General features: G+C 35.2%; 1 protein-coding gene across 1 annotated transcript in view; it reads right to left on the bottom strand.

The window, feature by feature from the left end:
- The window catches only part of LOC122801017 (latexin-like), a 386,629-nt gene that overhangs the window by 179,529 nt on the left and 193,850 nt on the right, over positions 1-13,250 (bottom strand). The window lies entirely within an intron of this gene.

Below are 13,250 nucleotides of genomic sequence, written 5' to 3'. Positions count from 1 at the left end.
ATTATAATGTTTAACTTCTTATCCGTCAGGTTGAATACTCTGTCATCTAAACCCTACACATACTTTGATTTCTTAAAGGCAAATTGCAGTGCATAAAACATAATGCTCTTTGGTCAAAACTTTAACTCTGAAAGAGCAAAACAAACAAAAAAATAATAAATAAAATATCAATAGAAGAATTAAAATCTAAATTTGTAGTAGGCCCATTTATTAAATAAAATGCTATGAGATTCACTGATAACACCTCATCACACATTAAAATGACCAAATGACCATTCTCTTCAGTTAGGTTTTAATATCCACTGAGTGTACACATTAATGAATTAACAAGGCTGACAGAAAAATTACTACCTAAACTTCTTTTTGTATAATATTAGTTTTGAAGAGGCAAGGTCATTCAAACTAAGTGGAACACAATCATTCAACACGACCTGTTACCTATACTCCCATGACCATCCCTGATTCACTTCCAATATGTTTGTATATGTCTCCAAAGACATAAAACTTAAAACAAGACCGCAATGCAAATTGTAGCTTGCTATAGATCCCCCACCATGCCCCAGGATTCCCACTCCTCATTTCTTGATGTTGTCTTTCGGCTTTTCCTGGTAAGGGGTCGCCACAGCAGAACTCCTGTCCGCTAATGATTGGCAGTAGATTTTTACAAAATGCCGAGGTGCCAGCTCGATGCCCAACCTTCAACGAAGGCACACCCATTTACGCACGCATGTCTTTTGAACGCTACCCAACCACGGGGAGGACATGCAGACTCCACACAGAAGGCACTCCCAAGCCAAGCCGAGAATCGAACGGGAGAACCTCTTGCTGTGAGGTAACAACGCTACAGCCATACCACCGTGGCATAGAATATTAGCGTACAACCTAACACCCTAATAATGTGTGATTTCAACTACCCCACCATTAACTGGGAAAACTACTCATGTACCAACTGGTGTGCTCAACGTTTTCTGGAATTCATAAATTCCAATGCCTTGGATCAACTTATCCACACCCCCACCAGGGGCAGCAATATCCTAGACCTGGTCATTACCGACATGGACAACTGGTGTTCCACACCAGAGGTCAGTTCCTCGTTGGTCAGATCCGACCACAAGCAAATCACCCTAGCCATCCACATCCCACCCCCACCCACCATTAGGGAAGCCACCGTAAAAAATTTCTCCAAAGCCAACTTCACGCTTCTTAAGACAGAAGTGGCAAATGTCACAACACCCATGCTGATGGACAATAGAGATACGACTGCTGAATTCCATACAATTGCACTTTATAAGCACTTACACGAGTGCATGGATCGTGCAATCCCTAACAGAACCAAGATGCTATCCTCCAAAAAAAGTAAGCCAATCTGGTGGTCCCCTGCTATAAACAATCTCTACAACAGAAGAAAGAAACTGTTGCAAAAAAGAGTAAAATCCCATGATTGGAGGAACTCCGTGGTCAGCTTCAGTAAGAAGCTGAGATCCCTCATAAAATCCTCCAAAGCTAGTTATGAAAACAAAACCGCCACTGATTCTAAAGACAACCACAAAGCATTCTATAGCTTTGTCAAGAATCTCAATGGCAACATTCAGATCTGCTCTGAGTTACAGCACAATGTTACTAAATATACAGAACCAACTGATATTGCCAACATCCTGGCAGATAGGTTCTTTGCTAACTTTACCCCTCTCTCATCCCCTAAAGGGCCCATCTCTATGCCAGAAGAATGCAAAGTACCTGTGATCACAGCTGCTCAGGTAAAAAACACACTCTCCAAAGCCAAGAACACAGCATCCATGGGACATGACAACATCCCAGGCTGCATTCTACATGAACTACAGAATGAACTGGGACCCCACTTAAGTACTATGTTCAATTATAGCCTCACCTCAGGCTTTGTGCCCACTGAATGGTGCACAGCAACGGTTATCCCACTCCACAAATGGGGAGCCACCATGGACCCCGGGAACTACCATCCCATTAGCCTGATGAGCCTGGTCTGCAAGGCTATGGAGCGTATCATCATGGAACTTATAAACAATGACATTGGTAATCTATCTTGAAACTCTGGACCCTACCCAGTTTGGGTTTGTAAAAGGCAGATCATGTCTCCTAAACCTGATAGACTTCTTTGAAGCGGTCACCAAAGCCGTAGATGAGGGTAAGGTGATCCGCAAAGCCTATCTAGATCTCGCCAAGGCTTTTGACACCATCCCCCACTCTGGAATTATAGACAAACTCACTAAACTAGGTATAAATCCCTATGTCACAAGATGGGTTGCCAACTGGCTCACTGTCAGAACCCACACTGTGAAAGTAGCAGACTCTAAATCCAACTTCAGACCAGTGACAAGTGGAGTACCACAGGGTTCAGTCCTAGGTCCTCTCCTGTTTGGTATCTACTTCTCTGAAGTACAGGCTAACACAGAAGGTCCTTGGCTAACAAAGTTCACAGATGACTGCAAACTAGGAGCCATAATCAAAACTCCTAATGGTGTGGACATCCTACAAAAGGGCCTCACTGAGACAGATGCCTGGTGTCAAAGCCATGGCCTCAAGCTCAATGCCAAAAAGTGCATTGTCATCCCTTTTGGTAAAAACTCTGTACCCATAAAATACCACATAGGCGGTAGTCTACTTAACATCGAAAGTGTGATAAGAGACCTTGGGGCACAGGTGGACAGTAGTCTCTCTTTTGATAATCACATCGCTACAGTAGTCAGGAAATCCTTCTATGTGGCACACCTCATCACAAAAGGTTTCTCATTCAGGAAAAAAGAGGTCATTGTTCCCCCTCTATGCATCACTCATTAGAACCATTATAGAGTACAATGCCCCTTTTGGTATGTACCTCACAAGACATCTACAACTGGAAAGGCCACAGAAATACCTCACAAAGAGGACTACTGGCCTCAAACAGATGGCCTACGCAGACCATCTAAAAAAACTCCAGCTTTACTCTGTCACATATCGCCTACTCAGAGGCGATCTCTGCCTAACATACAAAGCTATGTCTAACCCAGAGGTGTTGGACATGCTCCACGTAAAGAAATCCCAATCCCTCTGTGCTACACGCTCTAGGGATCTAAATCTTGTCACCACAATAAACAGAACATGCTGGAGGGATAGATTCCTGTTCCAGAGACTTCCCATACTTTGGAACAAACTACCTATCTATATCAAACAAAGCTCATCATTAGCACTCTTCAAGAAAAATCTTGATGATTGGATGGGAGATATGAAATTCACCCCAGGGATCACTTCTGTGGCTCTACTTGACAGGGGCACAGGAAAATAATTTTCTTGGGTGGCAAAAGCCATGGTACCATTTGGCAAGGCTTATATAGGACCTAGGGCCAATAGCTTAGTACCTACCTATGAACAATATTAGGCAGAGGTATTTAAAATGTCAAAAAAGTTCTAATTTCATTCCTATTATCTCCCAAATGCTGCCTTATTCTAGATTTTAATTTCTGCACTGTTTTAGCATTATGAATATTCTGATCTCACAGAAAAATGTATTATACAGGCACATGAAATCTGTATTTAGGCATACCTATTTTCTTTTCCTTTTTCATTTTTCAAGAAATAAAATGAAGAAACAAGTGCACTTATTACTTATAATTATTTAATAAAACACAACCATTTTTGTTAGCACTTTCATCAGTAGTGTAGCTAGAGTGGGACAAAGGTGACAGCTACTCTGTCAGTAGTGTTAGGATGAGTGACAGATGCTGGTCAGCCTTCAGTAACTACAGTACTGGTTAATGGCTTTTAGAAATGAATACTTTTACCCAGTATTGCATTTGCAATCATAACTGAAGAACTTTAGTGGTCTGTGTGTGATATAGACTGTAGTAGCTGCTTGTTACAAATGTAGAAAGCAGTTTGCTACAGTTTAAAAGATAAGTTTTCTTTCTTTCTTTCTTTCTTTCTTTCTTTCTTTCTTTCTTTCTTTCTTTCTTTCTTTTTTTTGCTGATCAACATTAGGAATGTAAATGAAAAAGGATAGTCCTGGCTTGCTCCTTAGATAAGGAGTGCCAGATCAAGGAAAGGGTAAAAGACCTTTTTTTTGCTCCTTAACTTGGTGTGATAGGGTGGGAAGAACAACTGATCTTGCTTGTTCCTTTTTCTCCTCAACTTAAAGTAGAGGACATGCACCAAAATGATGAATTGGGATGGCACATTAGCTAGAAACACTACCTACACCCCTGGCTTTTGTTCTTCATCAGACTAAAACACATCAAACTCACATTAATTTTTAGCAAGTTAAATAACCATATGACTTAAGCAAGGATAAAGCAACTAAATATATATATATATATATATATATATATATATATATATATATATATATATATATATATATATATATATATATACACACACACACATATATAAACAAACAAAATGATTTGTGAACATTCTCCCATCAAGTGATTTGCACTTCTTATTCATTAATAGTCCAATTCATATTTAGAATGTACTGCTCTAGTTAGACCTGGCTGCACAGAGGTATTCAATTTAATTTGGCATTTCATTTATCTGTATTCCAGCTCATCTTCCTTACTAAACAAAAAATCATTACCTAAAAGAACAATCACATAAAAATAAATCTTCTGAAACTCTTTCTCCCTACTGTATGCTTATATAAAGTATTAACTATACTCTTTTTAAACACCTTTATTGAATTATTGGTTGTGACATAAACTTGCATTTATATAAAAGTAATCAAATTATACTAACAAATTCACATTTACAGATATTATACATTACATATATTGTTCTATACCATATAATTAAAGCAACATTACATAAGTTGTTCAATTCCTGCCTTCTCTTAAACTTCATTCCTCCTCCAAAACATTTTCTGCATGTACTGTTCCCACAATTTCCACTTTTTTCTATATAATTTACTCATAGCCTTTTCTAGAGATCCCATGCCTGTTCTTTTATCTCTCTTATAATAATCAAGGATAGCTGGTTTAGACTTTGATTTCCATTTCTAGTAATTGCTTTTTTGGCAGCCACCAGAATTAAACTTAACAAGGTCTTACTGTGTCCATGCAATTCAGATCCTGTGTCCCAGCCCCCAAAATCATTTAATTAGTTACACTCATTTGATTGAACTTTTAAAATCTATCAGTTCATTACACTCTAAGATCATATTATCCCAGGTATCCAGGTACCCTTCCTCATTATACCTCCAACAGTTGCCCTCTGTCTGAGGAAAAATTCTTTGGAGTCTTCTTGGGGTATAAAAGTGTCTATGGAAACATCCTAAATCTTTCAGATTTTGTTGCATATTTGGAAAACATATATATGCTCTCCCATTGTTTCTTTATAAACAGCTTATCTAATCTCTCTTTTTTCCAGGTTGTTGATGCCTCCCTTTTACTTAAAATACTATTAAACAAAACTTTCCAGATCTTTATCACTTTCTTCCATCCTAGCTTCCAAACTCCCACTGGAATACCAAATATTCCTGTTGACTTTGTTGCAGATTGAATATACATCACCATTTTTATCTCCTCTTCTCCTGTCTTAACTGTAAAGTGTTGAGCCTTATCTGCTTGACAACCTTGGCATGTTTAACTATTCTATATATATTTCCATTTGTGCTTTTTCTTAATTTCCCCACTTCTTTGCATTATACAAATTTTCATAAAATTTCCAAAACATCTCTAATACCACTATATGATCTCTGATTATTCTTCTTGATACAAACTCCCTAAATTTGGTGACAACTCTTTCTACTGTTTGCTGTATAAGTCATTATACCAAAAGTTTTGGCGCTCTGGAATTATCAAAAAAATACAGTGGCTTAACAGCAATCTTTCTAAACTCATGCTTGTCACCCAGGTGCTCCCTTATTTTCGCTTTAGCACTCTGCAATTGCTCCTCTTCTTGTTCTTTGAGATTCCCCTTATTCTGTAATATTTTAACCTTTGTCAGTAACACTAAATAATTCTTGTTATTTCTTAAGCAGATATCTTTCTCTTTTATTTTTATTCTGTTTTTAAACTCCACTTTCATTTTATCCCACTCTCTAGCTAAAATTTCTGGTGTACTTTCTATCTTCCCTAATAATTCTCGAATAATTTCCACCACCCATTCCTTAAATTCCTCTCTTTGGAAGGTGGGGAAGTAATAGTGTTTCATCTTTACTTCATTACCTTGTATTGTATCTTTGTAATTGTTGGCACATGATCTGAAATAGTTATTGGATGTGTGTAAAAGTTCTCAATTAAATGCCCATGTTACAAATACAATTTCAGTCTAGTCTAGCTCAGTTACTGTAGCTTGGGAAATCATATGCAAATTATCTCCAAGTTGCTACTAATGAATTCACATCTTTCATACCAAATATTTTCATAAAGTTTTTCAGAAATCTATCCTCTTTTGTTATATTCTCCTTCTAGGCCCCCAAATACATCTTTATTGTTGCAAATTAAATTTCAGTGCTTGCTTATAAGTATCATTCCTTACTGAAAGCTGATTATTTCTCCCAAAGTTTTTTAAGCTCCATAATAGCAGTTTTAGGTGGAATATAAATCCATGCCAGTGTAATACTCATCCCTTAAAAAACAAAATACCACGAAGCAAACTGAATAAAACCAAAAAAAGGTAGCAAAATGAACTATACAGTCCACTGAAAAAGATTTTAATTGTGTTAGCGCTTTCATGCACAATACTACGTGCACTTCTTCAGACACATACACTTGTAAAAACATGTATTTTATAAGTGAACAATTAAAACATAATTAATATCAATTAAATCACAAAATTACGATTTAAAAAGACAGCTGTCTTCTTGATGAGAACAGTTTATATAGTAAGAAAAAATTCCTGACCTGGACTGACTACCATCAATAGCCAAAGGAATGTTTTATATATGTATATATATACATATATATATATATATATATATATATATATATATATATATATATATATATATTTAAACTGCATTACGAAATCACATTTATAAAGATAATTAGCGTTCCAAAGCCTTCAATTTGAGTAAGCATTTTATGGAACAGACGTCGTTGATTCCCGGATAAGTATGAGCATTGGTCTTTAATTGCCACAACAACTCCTGTTCCTCCAATTTCAAGTGCCAAGGTCCGCCTCTAGGATTTCTTGGCACTGCCTGGGCAACTACAAATTTTAAAAAATGTGTATCATTTTCCAATATATGTTTTGCTAAAGCATTCGTACTAATACCTTTAGAAATCGCATAAATATGCTCATAAATCCTTTGTTTCAAATGACGCTCTGTCTTTCCAAAATAAAATGCAGAACATACTTGACACAATGCTGCATAAACCACTCCTTGACTTTCACAGTTAAACTTATCATTAATAAAATATTTCTTGCCTTTAATATTAAATGAATTACCAATTAAAATGTGCTTACAATAATTACATCTGCCGCATTTATACATGCCTTTCTGTTGTTTAAACTGTCTATGCGGCAATTCAAGCAATGATTTCAAATTTGCAGCTTTTTTGTACATTATTAAGGGTCTACTACCTAAAATTTTATCAAGGGTCTGTTGTTGGGAAAGAATATCCCAATTATAATTTAAAATATCCCTTAAGTGTACTGATATATCATTAAACTGGGTTAGAAAACTGGTTACATAGTTATTGTCATCATTTCTAACCAGCTTTGTTTGTTCATTGTTACTTATACCAACACTTTCATGCCTATTTAGCAAAGGACCCAAAACACCTCTAGATCTCTTATCTTGAATTTCTTTGATTAGAATTTGAATCAATTTTAATGGATATCCTCGACTAAGAAACATAACTTTTAAATTGTTACATTCTTGCTGAAAATCCTCTTCATCAGAACACATTCTAGATGCCCTAACTAGTTGACCTTTGATAATTCCTCTCTTCTGAAAAAATGGGTGATGACTAGAGAAATGCAGAAAAGAATTACTATAAAATGGTTTCCGATAAATCGAAGATCTAAATCTATGATTAACCACATCTTTATACAATTGAATATCCCAAAAATTAATGACATTGTCATCATATTCGTAAGTAAATTCTAAAAATGATGTGAAAGAGGTCATAACATCAACCAACATTTGGGCTTCATGTTTAGAGCCCTTCAAAATGATAAATATATCATCTTGATAGCGGGTGTACCAAGCCACTGTTTTTAAAAGTTGAATGGGGGAACAAATAAGTATGTTCCCAATATGCCATGACGGCATTAGCAAAGCTCCCCCCACAGGGGGAGCCCATGGCAATACCTGTTGTCTGCAAAAAGTATTCACCCTGAAACATAAAAAAAAATATTTTTTAACACAAGATCTAAAAGAGTAATAATAAGAACAATATCCAATCCAGGAAGATGCTTAGTATGTAAAAATTCCCTTACCCAATCCATCCCTAAATTTAACTAAACGTAGTATTGTGCATGAAAGCGCTAACACAATTAAAATCTTTTTCAGTGGACTGTATCGTTTGTTTTAATACTCATCCCTTGTCAGTAGCTCCTTACTACCACAAATCTGCCATTATTAGCTTTTTTCTCTTCTATCATTACTGGAGCTCTTCTACCAATTAATATAAATGCTCATCTTTATCTTTGTCCCTGATATTCTTCTGCATATCCATCCTGAAGTCCTTTCTCTATCAAATTCACATACTCAGTGTTTGTGTAGCACTGCCATTTGCACTCTGCATTTCTTAATACAAATAAATATTCTTTACTTTTTGTCTATCCCCGTGAGACCATTCACATTCCAAGATAATATGGAAAGTGCTTCCATTATGGTAAGAAGTCATTATTCCCACCTATTACATACGGCAGCATTTTTAAATGTCTATTTTCAGCTTTTGTGATACATGCACCCCCTAATGTTTGACAGATTAATCCTTTACACAGTTTTTTCTTATCATCAACCTTGGAACCTATGTCACATTTTACAAGACATTTTGTTTTCATAAAACCTTCAAACAAACAAAAACAAAACAAAACAAAAAAAACACTGAAGAGAAAAAATTAGGCAGACAACCAGGTTATCTTTTTAAAATGTCTTGTTCTTATTCTTCCGGTTAGCACTTTCATCAAACCTCTATACACTCAACTTCATCAGACAATACAAAACAAGTAATAGCCATATTTAAAAAGCTCAGTAGTAGTCACATGTTCAAAACACCCCACATGCTTTCATATCGCATGATACAATTCCCATTTTATATATATATATATATATATATATATATATATATATATATATATATATATATATATATATATATATATATATTTATATATATATATATATATATATATACACACACACACACACACACACACACACACACACACACACACATATATATATATGCTTGTAAAACACAATACCTAACATTTATTAAATAACACACTCAAATTTTAAGCCAGCTAAAACTACCTATAATATGAAAAATTAGGTTCCAACAAATGGTTATGTAATTTTTGTAGTAATTTTATACCAATTCAGTTAAAATTTGTTTAAATTGAAAGTAGAATTAACTTGGTTAAATAGTGACCTTTTATACACATTTTTATACCTAATTTTTCATATTATAGGTAGTTTTAGCTGGCTTAAAATTTGGATGTGTTATTTAATAAAGGTTAAGTATTGTGTTTTACAAGTGTATACACATATATATAAAAAATGGGAATTGTATCATGTGATATGAAAGCATGTGGGGTGTTTTGAACATGTGACTACTATTGAGCCTTTTAAATATGGCTATTACTTGTTTTGTATTGTCTGATGAAGTTGAGTGTATGGAGGATTGACGAAAGCACTAACTGGAAGAACAAAAACAAGAAATTTTAAAAAGATAACTTGGTTGTCTGCCTAATTTTTTTTCTTCAGTGGTTTATTTTTGTTTTTACAAAAAAAAAAAACAAACACACAAACCCTGAACACCCCATAACCTGCTAGCTTAATACAAAGACACATAACTATGTATATCTTCAAATAATACAGTTTAGCCCTCCTAATAGGAATATTTGCCCCAAATAAAAAGCTGCTAACACAGGCCTCCATTAAGACACATGTTATTGCTTGTGTTTCTACTTACAGTAATTGGTGTATGTGTTTTTTTATCTTTATTCCCTTTCTAGATGTGAAAACAAGTTGGATGCTTTCAGAAAACATCAACTTTCAGTTTTGAAGAAACCACGTTTCTGGCTTTTTATTGTCATATTATCATACTGTAACCAAACTAGGTTGCAAAGTTGCAGTCCGAAAAAAAACACAAAAAAACAAAATGTAAAAGACTGTAACAACATAGAGGGCAAGTAGGTTTACACACTTTCCTTTAATAGAGACAGACACAGATTAAGCACTTTCATCCCAGTCAAACTGGGGACTTCATCAGAATCTGCATCTAAATCTATATACCAAAAGGAAATTTATATACATGCAATCGTTGCAGTACTATTTTTAACTTGATACACTCATTTAAATATGCAATTTACATTTGTGTACTTTTAAATTTAAATAATCATTTTTTCTAACTAAAACACCATGTCTCTTAAAGACTCAAAATGTTCACTCTTTTCCAGAATGGAACAGTCAACTGTTTCTCTCCACATTCTCCTGAAACTGAAAAGAATAATGCTTTTGCATAAAATTACAAAGTCTATTCACATTAACAGATTCCCCCCTGGAACTGCCATGTCTGATTTCAGGGTTGAAAATGCCTTGTGTAGAAGTGACCTGTTTATTAATCATCTTTGGTCTAGCACCCAGACCAGAATTAAAAACAATACCTGAATGACTGAGATCATTCTGGCAAGTAATTTTGTGTCCTTGGGTCTCGAAAAGTTGTTGGGAAAGTAAATTTCCATCACAACCATTATTTTCCACTGGGTATGTCCTTCTGTTGCTGCCATTTCCTTCCTTTGGGTTTTGGGTCATGTGACTAGAATGGTTCCCCTGATTTATGTTGCCTGGGGAACCACTCATATCACTCATTTCACGTTCATTCGGTGTATTTAAAAGTTAGATCCTTGCAAACGTAATGGGGTGAGTAAAGTGATCAATTTTGTTAGCTCACCCCTCAAAGAAGCCACATCTTCCTTTAATTTGGATATCTTGGTCTCCTGAATGTTGATTTCTTCCCTGGTGGGTGAAAGACCAAACTGGTCTAAAGTGTCCATACCTTGCCCCCAGGAACCACAAAATACTAGTAACCAAACTAGGTTGCAAAGTTGCAGTCCAAAAAAACACAAAAAGAAAGATGGATAAGACTGTAGCAAACTGGAGGTTGAGTAAGCAAATTAACATAGCATTACTCGAGGAAAACAAAACAAATAAAAAAATTAAGAATTAAGGATTGGGAATATGATGTATGATTTTCAAACAGCTTTGGCAGAAAGGCAATGCTTTTTGGATATTGTATGTTTTTATCCTGTTTTATGACAAGAACATCTTATTAGATTTCTAAAAGGTTTTGTATAAAATGGGAAGGGAATAATGTGATATGTATAAATTACATTTCATTGGATGTGTTTTAACCAAATGTAATGGTGTCTTAGCTATTTAAAAAAAAAGTTTTAGAATTGTAAATGCAGTTTCTGATGAAGTCCCCAGTTTGACTGGGATGAAAGCGCTTAATCTGTGTCTGTCTCTGTTAAAGGAAGATGTGTAAACCTACTTGACCTCCAGTTTGTTACAGTCTTTTACATTTTGGTTTTTACATTATCACATTGTCTCCATGGAAATATAAGAGAAAAAAATGTAGTCCTCTGCTGTAGCCTGAAAGACAAGCTGAAACAGTTATTCCTAAAGGAAGACTTTTCATTATGTTCAGTGCTCTCATATTTCCTTGTTTCCGCTTAAAACTTGTTATTATAGTAAGCCAAGGATTCATCTGTACAAAAAGAAAAAACATATCAGCTCTACATACAGTATATTATAATCTGTGTATTTTTGCAGCCCACCCACACCTCAGCAACTCAAGATTACAGCCTATTAACTTAAACATGCTTTTGTGTATCCTTTCGTCTCTTTTTTCACTGTAAAGCCAACATTTCTTTTTACTAAAAAAGAAGAAAAAGGAATCTGTTTACTTTAATAACATTATCACATACAAGAGCAACTAAAAATACTTCACTAGAAAACACGCAATTTATATTATAAAAAGTTTCACAGAATGCTGTCAACAATTGTTTTAGTTACAGTTATTTTTTCCTTCTTCTTCCTCTTCCCTCACTGTCCTTCCAAACATTAATGATATCAGGCAAAATGCTTTTCAGTTTTCCACAAGTTTAACAAAGTCAACAAAGGTCCATTCTTTCCACTTTTTCTTATACAGTAATATTTCACAAATGTGATTGATGCTTTGTAGTCTCACATTTATTCACTAACTTCCATATTGCTGGTCTTCTTCCTGTTCATCTCCATTTCCAAACTCCAGATTCTGGTGAAATTCCAAGGTATTTCCAATTCTTCTCAACTCCTGTGCTTTTCTCTGCTTTGAAAGTGTTTTCCTTTGGAACAGTGGAAAGGGTTTCAATGGCAAAGTCCCTCCTTGTGCTTTATTATCAGAAGAATTAGAAGCAGTCCCCTTCTGCCTGATGGCTCACTTTTTGTTGGGCATTTTTTTGTATTTCCTCCTTTGCCTGTTATACATCAAAATATGACTTTGATACTCCAGGAAAAAAATATTCTAAAGACAGCTGGATACAGCATTTTGAATATCACACTTCCCTCTTGACATTTCCTGATTCCTGGAATAAATTTGTTTCTCTTCTGCCTGGTGTACAGTGAATAATCATTGTCCACAAACACTCTAATGTCTCCAGTTTTTAATACTTTGTCCTTTTGCCATAGTTTTGTCAGGATCAACTCTTTCTGTGAGTAGGTTTACATCTTTACTGATACAGGCCTTGGCTGCTTTCTCTTGGCCCCATTTTGGAGCATATACATGGTGTGTTCTTTCAATTAACAGTTCCTGATGTGGAATTCTCATTCAGCTGTTATTTGTGCTTTCATAAAATGAATACAATCTGTTCCTTCTAGTTTCTCTGGTGCAGCAGAAAATCTTAGAGTTTCCCTACATGGCTCTGTCCTCTATCTAATTCTATAATTTTTGAAACATCTCTTCTTGAGCAGTCTCATACTCAGCCAGCCTTTTCTTCATTTTGACATTTGATTTTTTGCAGTTTTATCCGCTTATCTGAAAACCTGTTTAAAGCTTCTTACATTTTTTCAGCCTTTATTT

This window comes from Protopterus annectens, chromosome 4.part1, assembly GCF_019279795.1.
Source record: "Protopterus annectens isolate FY-2018-M chromosome 4.part1, PAN1.0, whole genome shotgun sequence".
Lineage (NCBI taxonomy): Eukaryota > Metazoa > Chordata > Ceratodontiformes > Protopteridae > Protopterus > Protopterus annectens.
This window is presented reverse-complemented; position numbering and strand designations above follow the sequence as displayed.